This window comes from Amborella trichopoda, chromosome 6, assembly GCF_054954075.1.
Source record: "Amborella trichopoda isolate Santa Cruz 75 chromosome 6, AtrichopodaSantaCruz75HAP2 v2.0, whole genome shotgun sequence".
NCBI classification, from domain to species: domain Eukaryota; kingdom Viridiplantae; phylum Streptophyta; class Magnoliopsida; order Amborellales; family Amborellaceae; genus Amborella; species Amborella trichopoda.
Window position 1 is genome coordinate 23,815,150 of NC_142341.1, and position 17,909 is coordinate 23,833,058.

The 17,909-nt window shown below is 43.6% G+C and overlaps 2 long non-coding RNA genes across 17 annotated transcripts in view; one reads left to right on the forward strand and one right to left on the reverse strand.

The window, feature by feature from the left end:
- LOC110007776 (uncharacterized) overlaps positions 1 to 9,726 on the reverse strand; it is a 29,243-nt gene extending 19,517 nt beyond the window's left edge. For 4 of the 15 annotated variants that reach the window (XR_016058656.1, XR_016058655.1, XR_016058651.1 and 1 more), the window contains exons 1-3: positions 8,165 to 9,032; positions 7,342 to 7,460; positions 4,828 to 4,901 (exon numbers count right to left, since the gene is read on the reverse strand). This is a non-coding gene — a long non-coding RNA (uncharacterized LOC110007776). The other 11 variants (XR_016058652.1, XR_016058659.1, XR_016058658.1 and 8 more) reach the window with 11 other exon arrangements.
- Positions 9,727 to 9,793: 67 nt separating this feature from the next.
- Positions 9,794 to 16,538, forward strand: LOC148781673 (uncharacterized). Of its 2 annotated transcripts, XR_016058661.1 has the most exons (4): positions 9,794 to 10,389; positions 11,805 to 14,039; positions 14,151 to 14,203; positions 16,311 to 16,538. It is a non-coding gene; the product is annotated as an uncharacterized LOC148781673 (long non-coding RNA). The 2 variants fall into 2 exon arrangements; XR_016058660.1 differs by having other exon boundaries at positions 11,805 to 14,203.
- The last annotated feature ends 1,371 nt before the right edge of the window (positions 16,539 to 17,909 follow it).

Consider the following 17,909-nt stretch of genomic DNA (forward strand, 5'->3'; position numbering starts at 1 on the left):
GTAGGAGGGGTACGGCTTCTGGTAAAGCGTTGTACCCTGTATACCAGGGATTTGTCTACTCTCTAAGCTATGGGTTACCATAGCATCGATGTCTACCTGTGAGAAGGGGTGGGGGATGGAATTGTCTTGTGAGGCAGGAGGGGAAGGCTGCCTTGGAGCTGCATCATCCGAGTGATGGGAGTCGGCCTCATGATTGGATACATTGACTGGGGACCACGTGCTTTCCATGCGATCAATCTTCTCCATCATCGCTCGCACCATCTGCTCGAACCTGTCCATGCGTTCTTCCTGATTGTCTTTAGATTCAGTTACAATCATAACGCTAGCCATTTCCTCAAAAGATGATCAGCCTTAGGTGCAGCTAAAGGCTTCTGAGCTTGGCGGGTCGTGCGCGGTAGATCAGTCAGCAAAGGCTCAACATTCCCCAACTCAACTCGAGTCTTATATGCCGATCACGTAAGGACCGATTCTCGACGGTCTTGGGCCCATGGCTGCTGAGTGGCTGGGTCATCTTCTACGACACTGACCACGGTGCAGGATTCACGCACTACTTCTTCAGGCTTTGTCATCTGAAGAGGGTAAAAGGGGTTCTGATGACGAGGGTCACTAGGGGAGGCTGCCCCGATTGTCTTGTTTGCTTCTCTAGTCAGGATTTTTACTATTGCATTTAGCTTTGAGGCTTTGATGGACCTCATGCCATAACTACGATCGAGATTGCGGCTGGTAGGCCCTTCTTGCATAAGAGAGAGTCCTCTACATTAGGTGAAGCAATGGGTGTGGACCAGGTACTGAAGTCAACCTGGGCTAAGGAAGACAAAGGAATTGATCTCCCATCAGGTCTTTGCCTCGAGCTCTCTTATGGGCTCCAGCGACATGACCGAGCTAATGGGGCTAGCTCAAGATAGTGCTCCTGGGGAAAGTCTTTGAGTACCAGGGCTGAAGGTGCTTGCCCGAAAGAGAAGGGGCAGACAGAGGAAGGGTCGACTCATGACAGCGCCTGAGTCAGGAACGGGGAGCGGTCTATGAAGGTGGCGCATGTGCACCCCTTGAAGAAGGATCACAGGTGACCTTGGGGTCAGCCCGGGCTCGAACAAGTGGTCTGGCCTTAGGAGGCCGAGAACTGCGAGCAGGTGTCCATAAGAGAACAAGTGGAATCCTGCCCCTTACAGGGTGCGCTAGTGTATGCTGAGTAGGAGGACAAGGGGGTCATGTTCTGTGTACTCAGGTTGACGCAATGACGGCATTGCCCCGAGTGGTGGGATGCACATGCATAACGTGTACAGGGCTTGGCCCTAGGAGGCCTGATCCTGGACACTGACTCGAGGTAACACAAGGGTTGCCCAGAGTGGTTAGGTGCCTCGATCTCGCCCTCCGGACCCTTTGGGGATCGGGAGGCATGTGTCTCGGGTTTCGAGGGAAGACCCAGGACATTTTGAGATCGCTCTCTCAGGAACTTCTTTAGAGAATGGGGGCAGGTGTTACTAACCAGTGAGAAAGGAACTTGGTTGGGTTTAGGATTTACTCAAGTTGGCTCTTGTGGACACCCTCTTAGATCACGAAGAAAGCCCCCCAGTCATAAAACTGGTTCGGAATCGCCTCCCTTGGCTTATATTCTTCTATTTTCTACAATCACACACATATATGACAAATGTCATAAGACAAATGGCTTAGACCTCACACTTTTCCTCTTTGATGAACGTACACAAGCATGCGCATTCAAAAAGAAAAATAAAAGAAGAATGACGGGGGAGAGAAGAATTCGACTGAGTAGGAGGATCAGAGCGGTGACTAAGCTTGTGAATAATTGGCCTGACATCGTAGCAAAACGGGCTCGGTAACTAAGACCGGCTCATAAGATTACAATTAAACGTCATTACCAGTACCAACCAGCTAAGCACGATAGTCAGTCTGTTGTGGTAGTAAAGCGGGCCAAGTAATCCTAGCACAACAACATTACGGCTAGACAGCAGGACTACCGTGAGAGGCTCACCTCAATCCCTCTTAGTCAAATGAGGAAGTAACAGAACGAAGGTTATAAGAAGAGAAGAATAAAACATAAAGGAGGAGGGAGATGAAAGGAAGAGAAGATTATGAAGGATGAGAGAATAAAAGAGAGAGAGAGGGAAGGAAGACGCAGTCGGCATTAGGTAGTTTCCGACAGTGTTAGAAGGAAAAGAGAGAAAATACAGTCGGTGCTAGATTTCGTCGACTGTTTCAGAAGAAGAGGGAGAAAAACACAGTCGGTGCTAAGCTTTGTCAACTGTGCCAAAGAAGAGAGAGAAAATGCAGTCCATGCTAAGCTTCACAGACTATATCAGAATAAGAGAGAGAAAACACAGCCAGTGCTAGGCTACACCGATTGTGTCAGAAGAGAAGAGAGATAAAAAGCAGTCGGCGCTAGGCCTCATCGACTATGTTCGAAGAGAAGAGATAGAAAAAGTAGTATGTGCTAGGCTTCACCGACTGTGTCAGAAAAGAACCAACAGGAGTTAGGCTTGCGCCAATTGTGTTGGGAGAGAAGAGAGAGAGAAATCCAACCGGGGCTAGCTTTCGCTGATTGTGACAGAAGAAAAGAGAGAAAAATCCAATCGGCGCTAGGCCTCCCCCACGTGACAGAAGAAAAGAAAGAGAAATCTAGACAGCGCTAGGCTTCACTGAGAACAGAAGAAAAGGGAGCAAAATCCAACTGGGGCTAGGCTTCATCGACTGTGATAGAAGCGAAGAAAGAGAAAACCAACCGGTGCTAGGCTTTGCCGATTGTTGACAGAAGAGAAGGGAGAAAATTCCAACTGGCGCTAGGCTTCATAGCCGGCGCTAGGCTTCACTGACTGTTGACAAAAGAGAAAAGAGAGAAATCCAACCGGCGCTAGGCTTCGCCGACTGTTGACAGAAGGGAAGAGAAAGAGAAATCTAGCCGGTGCTAGACTTCGCCGACTGTTGACAGAAGAGAGGAGAGAATGGGGATAGAGATGAGAAGAAGAGAGAGAAAGAGATAGAGACACAAGAAAGCGCGGAGAGAAAGAAATAGAGATGAGAAGTAGAGAGATAGAGATAGAGATGAGAAGATGGGAGGAGAGCGAAAGAGATAGAGATGAGAAGAAGGGAGGAGAGAGAAAAAGGGGAGGAGAAAAAGAGATAGAGATGAGAAGAGGAAAGGAGAGAGAAAGAGATAGAGACGAGAAGAGAGGAGGAGAGAAAAAAAGGGGAGGAGAGAGAAACTTACCTACCCAAAGGATACCAACCCTTTTCTTCTCCCTTCTCTCTCTCTTTTCAAGATGCACTCACGAGTTCAAGAGGAAATTGAAATTTTATTGATCCTTGTGTCAAATGAACCCAAGGTTTTTTTACAATTTGCATTTGCATGCTTATATAGAATTGGGCTAAAACATGGGTGTATGCCCAAAAACTACCTAGATATGAAGATAATTATAATTTAATTGAATTTAAAGAAATTCTAAAATGGGTGCAAAAGGATTGTTTTGCCCTTACCTAACAATATGTGAAATTCCAGAACAGTCCCTACTGCTGCCTGAGAACTTATATGATTTTTCATGGCTGACCCTAGGTCTGATGCCCATTTGATTGAAATATTATTTTTTTCTTATAGGGCTCGGCATGGCGATCATTTTGATACCAACTTCGAGCCATGAATCATGCTATTGAGCCATGATCATAAGACTTGAATTTTAGATGAATCTTGAAAACTTCAAATCGATTGTGTGCTAGTTCCTTGATGTTTCTTCATGACTTCTTCATAAAATCACACTGATAATGCTGTCACGATCACGTTACAACGAACGCAGCTCGATTTCATATCCAGATGAAGGTTTTGTCGTCTTGATTTTTTAGACGGAATCTTGAGATCCGATGGCTAGAATTTTCAGTAGCTTTGTCGGCTTTGTGTGTAAAATCAAACTGTTCATCGTATGGCACATTTTGACCAGAGATAGCCTCGGACCTCATGCACATAATGCAATTGGTTTCGTGTCGATCAGGCATGCGAGCGTCGTGATCTGGCTACTCGAACGAGCTGTGCTGCTACTGAATTTTTTGCAACTTATTTCATGGATCAACGATTTCCATGTATTTTTTTTTCTCTGCTCGGGGCGTCGTCATGGGGCGTACTACATATCGAATTGTTCGTGTTGATGAGATGAACGTGCTCACCAAATTTAGGAGCGATCTGACTTGGAACGAGTGAGACATAGGCCCCGAAAGTGACTGGCCGTGACTGTAAGAACAGCCACCTTTAATGGTGTTTTGATGAAGTGAAGTCACAAGGGAATAGTGTGCGGCCTACCCCTTTTCAGTATTTTACCCATAACTTTGTCTTGGAGTCTCAGTGTTTTCATTATTAGAACGCGCACTGTTGGCACGAGTCCTCGTCAACTTGACCTAAAACAGGAACACCCAGTTACAAGCCTATCCAAAACCACTCTTCAGACACTTCCAAGACTTTCTAGGCCAAGAATCCTATCCTGGCTGCTCTGATACCATAACTGTCATGACCCTGCCCTTTTGCCCCCTACCGTACTTGTCGAAGGGCAACAAGGTGCGAGACCGTGATCATAGGGTAGCGAATGCTACTCAGGTGGGAGTGCGCTCAACGCTTTAGAAAGATGGAATTAAAACAACCCATGAAATAAAACAAAAACTCCATATCACACACATTCATTGAAGTATGGATAACCCAATCCCCAAACTGTAAATACATTGTACATAATATTTCAAAGTATTACAAAAGAGTCTCGGGCATCAAAGGCCCAAATCATTATATAACTTCAAAATTAGACAAAAACTATGGCCAAACTGTCATCTAAAACTTACAATATAAAGAAACTTCTGCAAGTAACACGGGGCTCTAACCGCCAGCCGCAATTCCCATATCGGCAGTCCTCGACCTGTGGCTAATGCTCTATAAGGATGGAAGTTAAAGGAATAAGCTATAAAGCCCAGTGAGTAGATCCCGATGTCATACCTCACAATTATATCTAACAATGTGTCGTGAACGATTCTTTTCAGGGATAAGTAATTACAATGCAGATATCATATGAATTAGCAATTTATCAAATATTTCCATCACGAGCATCATAACGATCATCATAACTATAACTCAACAAGCATAACAAGTATAAACCACATTAACAGGCATTAACCAACTCACTCCCTAATTCACCTACTCTCGTAGTAGAAGCTCTATTCATTAGGCTAAGTGAATCCCATTGTTTAGGGCTTCTACCATCACTCAGGAGGGAAGACAATGACAAATGGGTGACCCACTTAGTTATGGCTTCACACGCACACATACAATCCCAACGCACTTTAGGGCTTTTGATAGGCACAGGCCTAGTAAGACACGGCCCTCTCATGTGCCCTTCTGGCGAGCGAGAGTTAACTACCAAAGGGGGTCCCAATGGATAGTGCCTCATACAAACATTTGGGGGTTGCGACCCATCCCAACACACATAATCATCCTAGCTCCCATCCTATCATATGGAGTTAAGGGAATATCACAACTGCTAACACAACTTTTTTATCAAATCACATTACACTACCAACGAATGACCTGTTGCGTAGTGTCACTTATCAGAGCACATTTTTATCATAATACATTTTACAGAGCACAGTCTTGTTAGAGAACATTCTTATCAAAGCACATTACGGCCATGCAATACGCTCAAAGCATGCCGACAAAATCACATATCACTTAACTTGTCTCAGAATCATGCACACATATTACGTACATATCATTTATCTCAGAATTATGCACACATATCACTATAGAACGTCTATCATAGTCATGTACACATATCATAACAAGGCATATCTTACAGCATGCATTTATATCATAACAGAGCCCATCTCATTATCAGGCATTCTTACCACCACAGAGCATACTTTAATGCACACATGTATGTCCAAAGAAAAACACAAATCATAAGGCTCATTAAATTTTCGAATTATTTTGCTGGTTTGAGAAGTGAACATAGTCCACCTTTAAGAGCATAATTTTCAAATCACAGAGAATTTCAATATGATTCAAAGTCATTTTTAAAATAGACTCACTCATATTTCATATAAAAGTGGTTTGAACTCATTCTGACATAATTTGGCCAGTGAACATTCTAACACAAAACACATGTAAAAGTTCTGGGAAAGTTCTTGCATTCACAATAGTGACATCTTCATAGAAAAACAAGCATAATTTCCAAACCGCAGGAAATTTTGTTTTGATTCTACGGCTATATTTAAAGTAGACACGCTCATCTTTCATTAAAAAGTAGTTTGAGCTCATTCTGACATGATTTGGTCAGTAAACCATTCAATATAAAAACATATAAAGTTTCTGGAAAATTTCCTATCATCACTATAATAACATCTTCATCGTAAAAAGAACATATTTCCAAACTGTAGGGAATTTCGTTTTGATTCCAAAATCATGTTTAAAGTAGACTCACTAGTATTTTATTAAAAAGTCGTTTTATCTCATTCTGACTTGATTTGGTCAGTAAACCGTTCAATACAAAAACAAGTAAAGTTTCTAGAATTTCTTTTCACAATTCTGGCATGTTCTAGCCAATGGCTCATGACTTTCCAATCAAAAGACATATTGATATGGGGTCTTTTCTCTCTTAAAATAGACTCAAAGGGATAGTTATCCACAAATTTCATAATCAACAAAGATAATTTCAGCTCTTAAACAATTACTCAAAGGAGAGTCACAATCTTGGAAATACAAAGTGCATACTTAACAAAATTTCATAAGCATCTTTCCACAATCACATCCATATCCCTACTCAATTTTCATACTTTAACAAACAAGTTGAACATGCATCAAACAAGGCATGAAACATAGGATTTTAGATCCACTTATAGTACTAAAGAACTCCAATTGCACTCCAAAAGGCCAAGATCCAATGATAGGTTAAGGGTCTCGAGTCTTAGGGCTAAGGAGGGTGGGCATGAGTGAGAGAGAGAGAGAGCAAAGGCTTAAAGAAAGGTGAGAAGGGGTTTAAATAGGCCAAAGGGAGGAGGTGGTAGCATACAAAAGCTAAGTGACATAAAAGAAACATGTAGGTGCCACTTGGCACACGGGAAGCATGCAAACAATCATGGGAGAAAGATTCTTCTGCACTTGGTGGTGTCCTCTGCTTTATGTTGCGTACAGCGGTGGTTAGGTGCCTCAATCTCGCCCTCCAGATCTAGACGAACTAGCAGCACGTGTCTCAGGTTTTAGGAAACCCGAGTTTTGAGATCGCTATCTCGGGAACCACGTAAAGAAGACGTGGGCAAGAGTAGCAACCGATGAGAGATGAATTAAAGTCGTGAGGCGGGACTTACCTCACGTGGGTTCGTAACACGCTCGGGCTGGCTCGCGTGGCCACCCTCTTAGATCACATTGGAAAGCCCCTGGCCTATGGCCGGTTTGGAATCGCCTCCCTTGACATGTTTCTCCTTTCCTGCAAACACACACATACACACATTAGAAGTACCGACAAGTGAGGCAACATCCCCACCTTGTTACAAGATGAAATAAAAAAGAGAGAGGTGAATTAAAATAAAAGTAAAAATAAAATAAAATTAGAAAATGGAATTAGGATTAAAATTGAATGAAGTGAAATGAGACAAATAAAATGAAGTGGGTAAAATAGAATAAAAAGGATAAAATAAAATAAAATAACATGGGGTAAATAAAATAAAAGAGGTATATGAAGTAAAATAAAAACAAATAATTAAAATAAAATAAGATGAGGTAATGGGAATAATATAAATGAAGTAAATAAGAGTAAATATGGTAAGGGAAAATAATATAAAATAAATGGAGTAAAGGAATTATATTGAAATAAACTAAGGTGAAATAAATGGAATGGGTGAGTTTAAGTGGGATAATAATAAAAAGAAATAAAATGGAAGGAAATACCGTGAAAAGGGCGTAGCGTAAAAATAAAAGGAAAGGGATGTAAAGAAAAAGAAAAGAAAATAAAGTTGAGTAACAAAAAAAAAAAGGTAACATGAAATAAAGGAATAAAAATAAAGTAAGACAAAAAGGTCGCATAGAAATGAAGTCAAAGAGAACAAAGTAAGAATAAATTGTGAGAGGTAATAAAATAATCATAAAAAGAAAGGAAGAAGGGATAAGTGGAATAAGGACAAAAATGGTGACCATGTGAGAGAACGAGGTGAAGGAGGGTTGGACGAAAGATTGGGAACAGAACGAAAAAAAAGGGTGGGCGAAACGAAACTCACGCGACCGAAAAGAAAAGGACGAAAAAGAAAGGGCAAAACACTAGTGGGTTTTTTAGAGAGAGAGAAGGGTAAACGAGAGGGGCCCGAGTGGAAAGGTAAACGAGAGGGGCCCGAGAGCGAGAGAAGCGGAGGTGGCTGAACAAGGTTGGGGCTGCGATTGAGATAGACGGAAGTTTGTTAGGAACAGGGAAGGAGCAGCAGCGAGATGGTGGAGTTTGCAGGCAGGTGGCGGACATGGGAGGAGACAGCTGAGGAGCGGAGAGAGGAGGTGTGCGAGTGGTTACAGATGGGTGGAAGTGGCTGCAGGCAAGTGATTGAGGAAGAAGAGGGTGAGGTGATGGCCGCTAGTGGTGGTTACAGCAGAAAGCGGATGAGGTGGTAGAAGTTGGTGGCAGAGATTAGGGGCAGCAGGCTGAAGGACAATGGCAGTTGGCCGCGAGGTGGGAAAAGATGGTGGTTGGTTGCGGGCCGATGGGAGTTGCAGGGAAAGAGGTGAGCAGCGTGATGACTGGAATGGAGAGTCGAAGATTGAGACGAGATCACCATAATGCATAGAGAAGAGAGAGAGGCGGAGGTGGCTGCCTGGTGTGTGGCAGCGTGCGCGTGCTGGTTGCAGGGAGCTTGTTGTTTTTTTTTTTTTTTTTTCCATTTTTTAGTTTGAGGGAGAGAGAGGACGATGGGAGGATAAGAGAGGGGGTGGACAGGGGCTGTGCAAGAGAAGAGAATAGTTAGAGGATGGCGATTAGTTTAAGGGAGTTAGAGAAAGAAGTAAAATGAGAAAAGGGGGGGCGTAGTAGTGGACCTGCTGAGCCGTAGTTGTAGGGAGGGAACAGCAATGCGGGAGAAAAGCGCACGGCAATGATGAAGTTCGCGTGCGGTAATGAGTTGAAATGAGTAGAGGTTAATCTTCAAGCGCGGTGTTAAAGAGAAATCCACGCGGCTTAAAGGTTTGTTAGCATAGGAGGGGCGCTAGGATGTGTTTTTTACATATACGGTCATGGGGTATGCTTTGCCCAGTCGCCACTGGGGTGAGCCGTAGTTGAAGGGAGGGAACGGCAATGCGGGAGAAAAGCGCACGGCTCGCGTGCGGCAATGAGTAGAAATGAGCAGAGGTTGAACGCACACGGCGACAAGAAGAAATTCACGCGCGGTGTTAAAGAGAAATTCACGCGGCTTTAAGGTTTGTTAGCATAAGAGAGCGCTTGGATGTGTTTTGCATATACGGTCATGGGGTATGTTTTGCCCAGACAGCACTGGGGTGTGTTTTGCCCAGGTATTGAGTTGAAGAGTTTTTTAAAATAGTAGTTGCGCACGAAAGGCATAAAGAAGGATAATATAAAGGATCACATAAAAAGCAGAGGGGTAATATGAAGGATTACATACAAAAGAGAGGAAGATCGACACGAGGGACCACCAGGAAAAAATAGAGGAAGTAGACCCGAGAGTGCATATGAAGCTGGTCGACTTGACTTGCAGGGATAAAAGAATGAGAAAATTGAGAAATTGTGGTATTGTTAAACCACAAGAAAAGAGAGGAGAAAGTTGTGGTTGTGAGGGACCACAGGGATGAGAGAAGAGGAGGGTTATGGTCATACCAGACCACAAGGAGCAGAAAAAGAGAAACAAAGAGAATGAGAAAAACATACAACAATGGGTTGGTCGTCTGTGAAAGAGCAGACACTCGTTGTTCGTGAAAGAGGAGAGAGAAAGAGAAAGAAAGAGAGATAAAGATGAGAGAGAAAAGAGGGAGGAGAGAGAAAAAAGAGAGAGAAAAGAGGGAGGAGAAAGAAAAGAAAAGAGAAAAGAAAAGAGAAAAGAGGGAAGCGAGAGAAAAGAAGAGAGAAAAAGAGAGAAAAATGGAGAAAAAAGAAAAAAAAAGAGAGAACAGAAGAGAGAGAAAGAGAGATAGAGATGAGAGAAAAAAGAAGAGGAGAAAGTAAAAAAGAGAGATAGAGATGAGGAAGACATAGGTGATGGCTGGCCCTACCACTCATGTGGACTACGGGGCTCACCGCCTAGGAGGGGCTTGAACCATCATCTCAGTCATGAGAAGGAAGATAGAGAAAGAAATAGAAGAGAGAGAAAGAGATAACAGAGATGAGAGAGAAAAGAGGAGGAGAGAGAAAATCACTTTATCAAAAGGTATAAGCTCTTTTTTCCTCTCTTTTATCTCTTTCTCTCCAAAACGTACCCACGAACTTAAGCCAAAATTTAAAATTTTATTGAATGATCGAAGGTTCATTTGCAATTAGGTTTAGCATGTTTATATAGAATTGAGCCCAAACATGGGTGGATGCCCAAAAACTACCTAAAATTGAAAATATTTACAATAAAATTAAGAAAATAAGGTGCAAAATGAATGTTTTGCCCCTACCTAATAATTCATAGAATTTTGAAACAGTCTCTGCTGCTGCCTTAGAACTTGCGAGATCTTCCATGACTGATCCGGGGTTGCTCTGATGCTCGTTCGATCAAAAGATGATCGTTTTCTTGTAGGGTTTGGCATGGCGATCGATTTGATACCAATTTCGAACTATAGATCGTGTTTTTAAGCCACGATCATGAGAATTGATATAATCTTGAAAACTTTGGATCTTTAGTGTTCTTGTTTCCTAATGTTTTTCTTCAGTTTCTTCGTTGAATCACACTGAGCATGTCGACACGATCAGGTTGCAACAAACGCAATTCGATTTCGTGTCCAGATGAAGATTTCGTCGACTTGGGTTTTTGGTCGAAATCTTGAAATTCGCCAGCCGACATTTACAGCAACTTCGACGCTGATATCCAATCGTTCATCGTACGCGAGGTTCAGACTAGAGATAGCCTCGGACCTTACGCACCTAATGCAGTTGGTTTCGTGTTGATTGGGTACCCGAGCGTCATAATTTGGCCATCGCAGTGAGGCGCGCTGCTGCTAAATTTTTTGCAATTTTCTTCACAGATTAGCAACTTCTTTTTAGTTTTTCTCCCTGCTCGGGCATCGTCATAAGGCGTATTACATAACAAAACGCTCGTCTTAACGAGACGAACACATTCGCAAAGTTTGAGCGCAATCTAACTCGAATCGAGTGAGATATAGGCCTCGAAAGTTACTTTTTGTGACTGTAAAAATAAACCACCTTTAATGGTGTTTTGGTAGACGGTGGCCACACAGGAATAGTGTGCGGCCTACCCCTTTCCAGTATTTTACTCATAACTTTATCCTGGAGTGCCTGATTAAGTCGAAACTTGGCTTATGGGGGTTTTTATTGTGTCGAATCCAATGGCGATGGTCCCATGGCGATTTGACCCAACGAAAATATAGTTTCAGTTATATGGGGCCTTTTTAGGGTGTTAAAGGACAATTTTTTGAAGTTGTTTCTTTATGTTCATTGCCTTAAACATGTTGGAATGTGACAAAACTTGGCAGGTGGCCTTTTGGAGTGTTGATGAAGATCTTCACTAATTCTGAAGCCACTCTGAGAATGTTAAAGTTTTCACTGTTTTTTAGGCTTTATTGACCGGTTTCCTCTTTATTCCGCATCAGGGACCAAGGTGCTAAAAATGTGTTCAAACAGGTGGTGCCCCCTCTTCTTTCTGCTGTGCACAGTGGCTTCTTCCTTGGCAGCAATGCACATGGCGACAATGTGCACTGCGGCATCGTGTACAACGGTGTCACGCAGGATAGCACCCTTGTCACGCACGATGGCTTCTCATGCACGCACGATGGCTTCTCATGCACGCATGGCGGCTTCTCATGCACACACGGCGGCTTCTCATGCACACACGGTGGCTTCTCATGCACGCACGATGGCTACCTCCAGTATGCCAGAAAATTTTGGGTCCTTACAAGCATCGTAACCGGTTGGCTCTCCTTGAGCAGGCCAGGGCTACCTCCATTAGCCGAGGCAAAGAGTGAGGCCCTGAGAGGGTCTGAGCCTTGGCCTTCATAAGCAGCTCCGATCTAATCGGGGGAGAGAGGGAATGTTGCACCTTCTTGACCACCAGAGCTTGCCCCGAGCTTGCCTTCGAGCTCCGATGGCCATGTGAGGCCACAAAGGGGACTGAAGAAGGGTACTCACAAAGAAGACCTTAGAGTACCAGTTGGTCAAAGGTTTCACTGGGGAAGAAGGGGCGAACGGGGGAGAGGAGGCCTACCAGTGGCCTTTACCTCAGGAGCTCAAAGAAGTATGAGGATCCAGTGTGTGTGCACCCTTAGAAGAAGACTTTCGGGCGGCGACTTGCGGGTCTACATGGCTCGAGCAGCAGATCGGGCTTTAGGAAGCCCAGCTCCACGAGAAGGTGTGCATGACGAAACGGCCTTGTGACCACCCCTCACGAGGTGAGCAGATATGTGTAAAGAGGAGCGACGAGTGGGTAATCATCCGTGTGCTCGAGGGGGTGCAATGACAAGGTTGCCCCGAGTTGGGTGATGCATGTGGTGTATGGGGCTTGGTCCTAGAAGGTCGAGTTCCAAATAGTGATCCGAAGCAGCCTGAGGGAAACTTCGGGGTGCAGCTCTAGTTTGCAGACCACAAGCCTCGGTGGGTGTGTTGGAGGTGGTGACATTGGAGCCTCCTCCTGGTAGTGTCGAACCTTCGATAGAGGGTGGGGCGCAGCCTTACGGCTACCCTAGAGGCAATGGCAAGTGAACTGCTAGTTGCGAGAGGGGAAGAGGTGGCCTTCCAGCTGCTCCGAGCAGTAGGATAGACAAGTAACGTACCGATAACTGGGTGCATGCTATGTGGGGCGGTTGTTGCGCCACCCATGCAAGGGACATTGGCGGTGTGTCCACCAATGCCAGGGGGTAGGGAGTGAAGGACTTGTGAGTCCCTCCTTGCCTGAAGCTGGGTAAGAACATGGGAGCGCGACACTGAATCAACACTCAAAAGAAAAACAGGGAACGAGGTTAACGGAACCTGACTCATGGAAGACAGACTCACGCTTGTGGGGATCATAAATCCCTGACTCGGACGTAGGGGTTAAACAACCTCGAAGCCATGCGTGTGTAAGAGAGTGGGAATGAAAGAAAGCAAGGTCAAGAAAGAAGGGCCAATGATGGTGTAGCGCATCCCCAGTGGAGTCCTCAAGCTAGTTGGATGCCTCGACCTCGTCGATCCAGTCAAGAAGACCCGCCTAACAGGGACCCAGGTTCATGAGAGCCCAGGACCAGAGACCACTTTCTCAAGAACCGTGGTGCGCATGGGCGGCACGTGTAAGGGCCAAGGTTTTCTTGGGAAACATGCACGGCGGTAGGAGTCTGATAAGAAGAGGGGTAACGCCAGGCTCGTGAAAAGGGGGAACGCCGCCTGCAAAGAGAGAAAGGCATCGTCATTTGGAGGCATTGCCATTTTGAGGCATCACCATTTGAAGAAGGGAGGCATTGCCGTTTGAAGGCATCAGGCATCACCGTTTTGAGAAGGGAGGCATCACCGTTTGGAGGCATCGCGGTTTGGAGGCATCACTGTTTGGAGAAGAGAGGCATCACCATTTGGAGAAGAGAGGCATCGCCGGTTGGTGAAGAGAGGCATCACCGTTTGGAGGCATCGCCGTTTGGAGAAGAGAGGCATCGTCATTTGAGGCATCGCCGTTTGGAGAAGAGAAACATCACCGTTTGGAGGCATCGCCGTTTGGAGAAGAGAGGCATCGTCCCTTGGAGCACCATTGTGCATGGTAACACCATGTGTAGCACTGTCATGCATGGATAGTGACTGCCACATGCTGGTCTCGTGTTGAGCACACACGCCACTTATGCTTTGGCATGGACGTTGCTCTCCACTTGGCAAGCTTTGGACTGCCACCCCAGCTACAAGGTACTTAAGCCTCTCCCTCTCCCACACACCATTTCACTTTCTCTATCTAAAGCCTCCCAACTTTGATCCCCATTATTTTAGCCATTGTTCACCATTGAAGAGCCTTGTTAGGAACTTGGAGAAGAAGACTGTGGGAGAATATTTGGAGACATTGTGCACCTAAGGTAAGTGGATCATCTATCTTGTAGGTCCTTAGGCATGAACTAAGACTGCATGTGTACCCTGTTATGCCATGTATTCCAGAATTTTAGCCTACCATTGCATGTCAAAATAAGCATTGAAATCTTTTATGATTTCCATGAAAATCTGTGATTAAGTGTTATATGCATCTAATGAATAATGAGAAGGGTTGTATGTTAAAACCTAACATAACATGGGATTAATTGACTGTGATTTGAGAAATGTCATGGCTGCACTGTAAATTTCTAGTTTTAATTTACTTTTAGCCTATCAAATGAGGCCCAATTGACCTCAAATTTCTACCATTAGAAAGATATCTATGTTTACTCAAATGTTCATGTTTGGATGTTGCTCAAATTCTTTATTCATGAAGAGTTATGCTTCAAAATGTACAAGTAGGTAACTGTTTACAAATTTAGTAAAAGTGCATAACTAATGTCTCTGTTGTCACAAATTTTAATTAACGAAATGAAGTCCATTTTCTCTAAAATCACCGCCATTTGAAATATCTTTGAGTAAGCTTAAAGTTGCATGATGAAATTATTTTGAAATTTCTCTTAGATTGAAAGTAATGCAGTAATTAGTGAAGGCATGTCACTGTGGACATATTTTATTAAAACTCAGAACCATCACTTTGGATGCCATAGACTTTTGAATGACCAAATGGAGTCCAATCACTTTCCAATTATCCTTGTTGGAGAGATACTTATTTTTACTCACATTTGGGTTTTGGAACCACGTTAAAATGTTTGATGGATTGAAAGTTATAATGGTGCTAAGTGGAACATGTCACTGTTCCAATTGCACAGTAAGTTTCTGATGGGATTTCTCCTTTCTAATGAGCTTTTAAAGGGCCAAACTGGGTTCAAACACTTTCAAACTACCCCCATTTGAAAGATATGCATGTCTAGTGAAATTTTTACTTTGGAACCATTTTCGAATTCGAAATGGATCGAGCATTATGGCCTTGTTTGTGGTTGGACATCACTGTCTGAAATTGCAGAAAATTATGAGATTGTGATACTTAAAATATGATATTGTGATTCTGGCCATGACCGCTACGCAATGGGTTCTCCATTGGTAGTGGATACTATGATTCTGTTACATACGCTTATGTTATATGTGTCATGACCGCTACGCAATGGGTCCTCCATTGGTAGTGGATATTGTGATTCTGTTATATGTGATTTTGTTATATGTGTCATGACTGCTACACAATGGGTCCTCCATTGGTAGTGGATATTGTGATTATGTTACATGTGCCCTAACCGCTACGCAATGGGTCCTCCATTGGTAGTTGGATTTGTGATTCTGCTATACCGAAAATTGATATCTATGATATGACCACCACGCAATGGGTCCTCCATTGGTAGTTGGATATACTATACCTCGACTCCTCTGATAGGAGTGGAGTCGAGAAGTGACTGTGAATAACCGGGTGGGTCACGTCCCCAAATTGTTATGGGCACTACGCATTGGGCCCTCTAGTGGTAGTGTAACGCCCTCCCACCTGAAGGCGTTAGGAGAGGGTCGTGTCGTGCAAAGCCTCAACCTATCAAGAACCCCAAAGAGTGATGGGGATTATGTGCATGAGTGAGGACATTACGAAATAGGACCTCCATTTGTCATTATCCTCTCTCTTGGATGAGGGTAGAAGCCCCAAGTTACAGGATTGGCTTAGCTTGATCGATGTGGCTTCTACTTTGGGAGTAATTAGATATGTTCTGCTTGACTGAATTAGGCATTCTGTGTGAACATTTGACTGTAACTGTAATAAGCATAGATGTATTTGCCATCTCAAGAATAATGGATACTATGATATCTGAATGTTACTTTCTTTATATACCACACACACACACACACACACACACACACACACACAAACAGACACACGCACACACACACACATATACATATATATATATATATATATATATATATATATATATATATATATATATATATATATATATATATATATATATATATATATATATATATATATATATATTCTGATGCACGATTCTACTCTATGATGCTAATATGATTTCTGATAAACTATAGACCGTGTTATTATGTATATGCATGTAGGTGGGAATGTAAGGGTAGTGATCTACTTACTGGGCTTATAGCTCACTCCGCCTACTTTCATCTGTGTGGAGTGATAGCACTTGTCTGTGGGAGTAGAGCAAGAGAGTGGTGACGACAGACTTTTGAAGCTTCAGACCTGTCAGGGATCTCTTTTTGCATAGTATGTGTCTGGTGTACTACCACGTGTTGTTTTGATCAATGTATTGTACGTCAGGCTTGTAAGCCTTGAATAGCAGTGTAAAGAATCTTAGAGTTTTATTGAAATTTAATGGTTTTAATTTATTCAGTTTTTAGAGCTTGTATGAGTTTTATTTATTTTCTCGTGGTTTGTTTTGATTCTGCACTTCTAACATGTGTTGATGTTACTCCCACCTGAATGATGTACGCAACTTTTTGTTGCGATCTCGCACTCTGCCACCTTCTGATAGAGTACGATAGGGGTCAAAGGGCAGTGTCGTGACTGTTATGGTATCAGAGCAACCAGGATAAGATTCTTGGCTTATGAAGTTTTAGAAATGTCTTTGGAATAGTTTTGGGATAGATTAGTAACTGAGTTCTTGTGTCTTAGGTTAAAGATGCCGAGGACACGAGCCAATAATGCAAGCTTCAGTAATGAAAACACCGAGGCTCTCGGTGAATTTGTCAAAACCTTAGGGGCCATGACACAGATGATGAAAGAAGTAATGCCGACCCTATCTACCCCTGCCCCCAACCTGAATGACAGTAGTTTGATAAAGAAGTTTAAGAGGCTGGCTTAAGGGAGTAGAGAAAGCAGAATGATGGAGAAGACAAGTAGAAACGATATTTGAGGTACTGCATTATACGGATGAATAGAATGTCAGATTGAGGACCTTCATGCTAGAATGAGATGCTGAGCACTGGTGCGGCTCAGTGAAGCAATCATGGGAAGAGTCAGGGCTAGACGTAAGCTGGGGAAATTTTCTAGAAGCCTTCAATGAGAACTACTTTCCTGACTCTGTACGGGAAAGAAAAGAAGTATAATTTATTGAATTGCAATAGAGGAATCTATCAGCGGAGCAATATGTCACTACCTCGCCCCTGACCCCTACCTTACTAGCAGGAGGGCGACCAGAGGTTGCGAACGCCACTCAGCATGCTGCCAAGTTCGCTGAGCTATCGAGGTATGCACCACATATCATTAATACTAAGGCGCAGAAAGTGAACAAATTTGAGAGAGGTATTAGGCCAGAAATAAGGGGGAGGGTATTATCAGCGAATCTTAAGACCTTCTCCCCTTTAGTAGATTTGGCCTTGAAGATTGAGAGGGACTGTGAAGAGTCCCGGGTCGGAGGAAACTGGAAGATGAGACCAGCCCAGTTTGAAAACTTGGGGAGAAAGGCTCGACCACCAAGGAGGAACTTCAGGGGAAGACATAACCAGAGGGGTAAGAAGATTCAGAGGATCTTGCTGGATGACATAAGGGAGAACATGCGCGCGACGTGCGCACTGGTTAGGTGCCTTGATCTCACCCTCTGGATCTAGGTGATCTAGCGACACGTATCTCGAGTTTCTAGTGAATCTAGGATTTGAGATCACTCTCTTGGAACCTTGCTCAAGAGCAAGGGCAGGTATACCAAC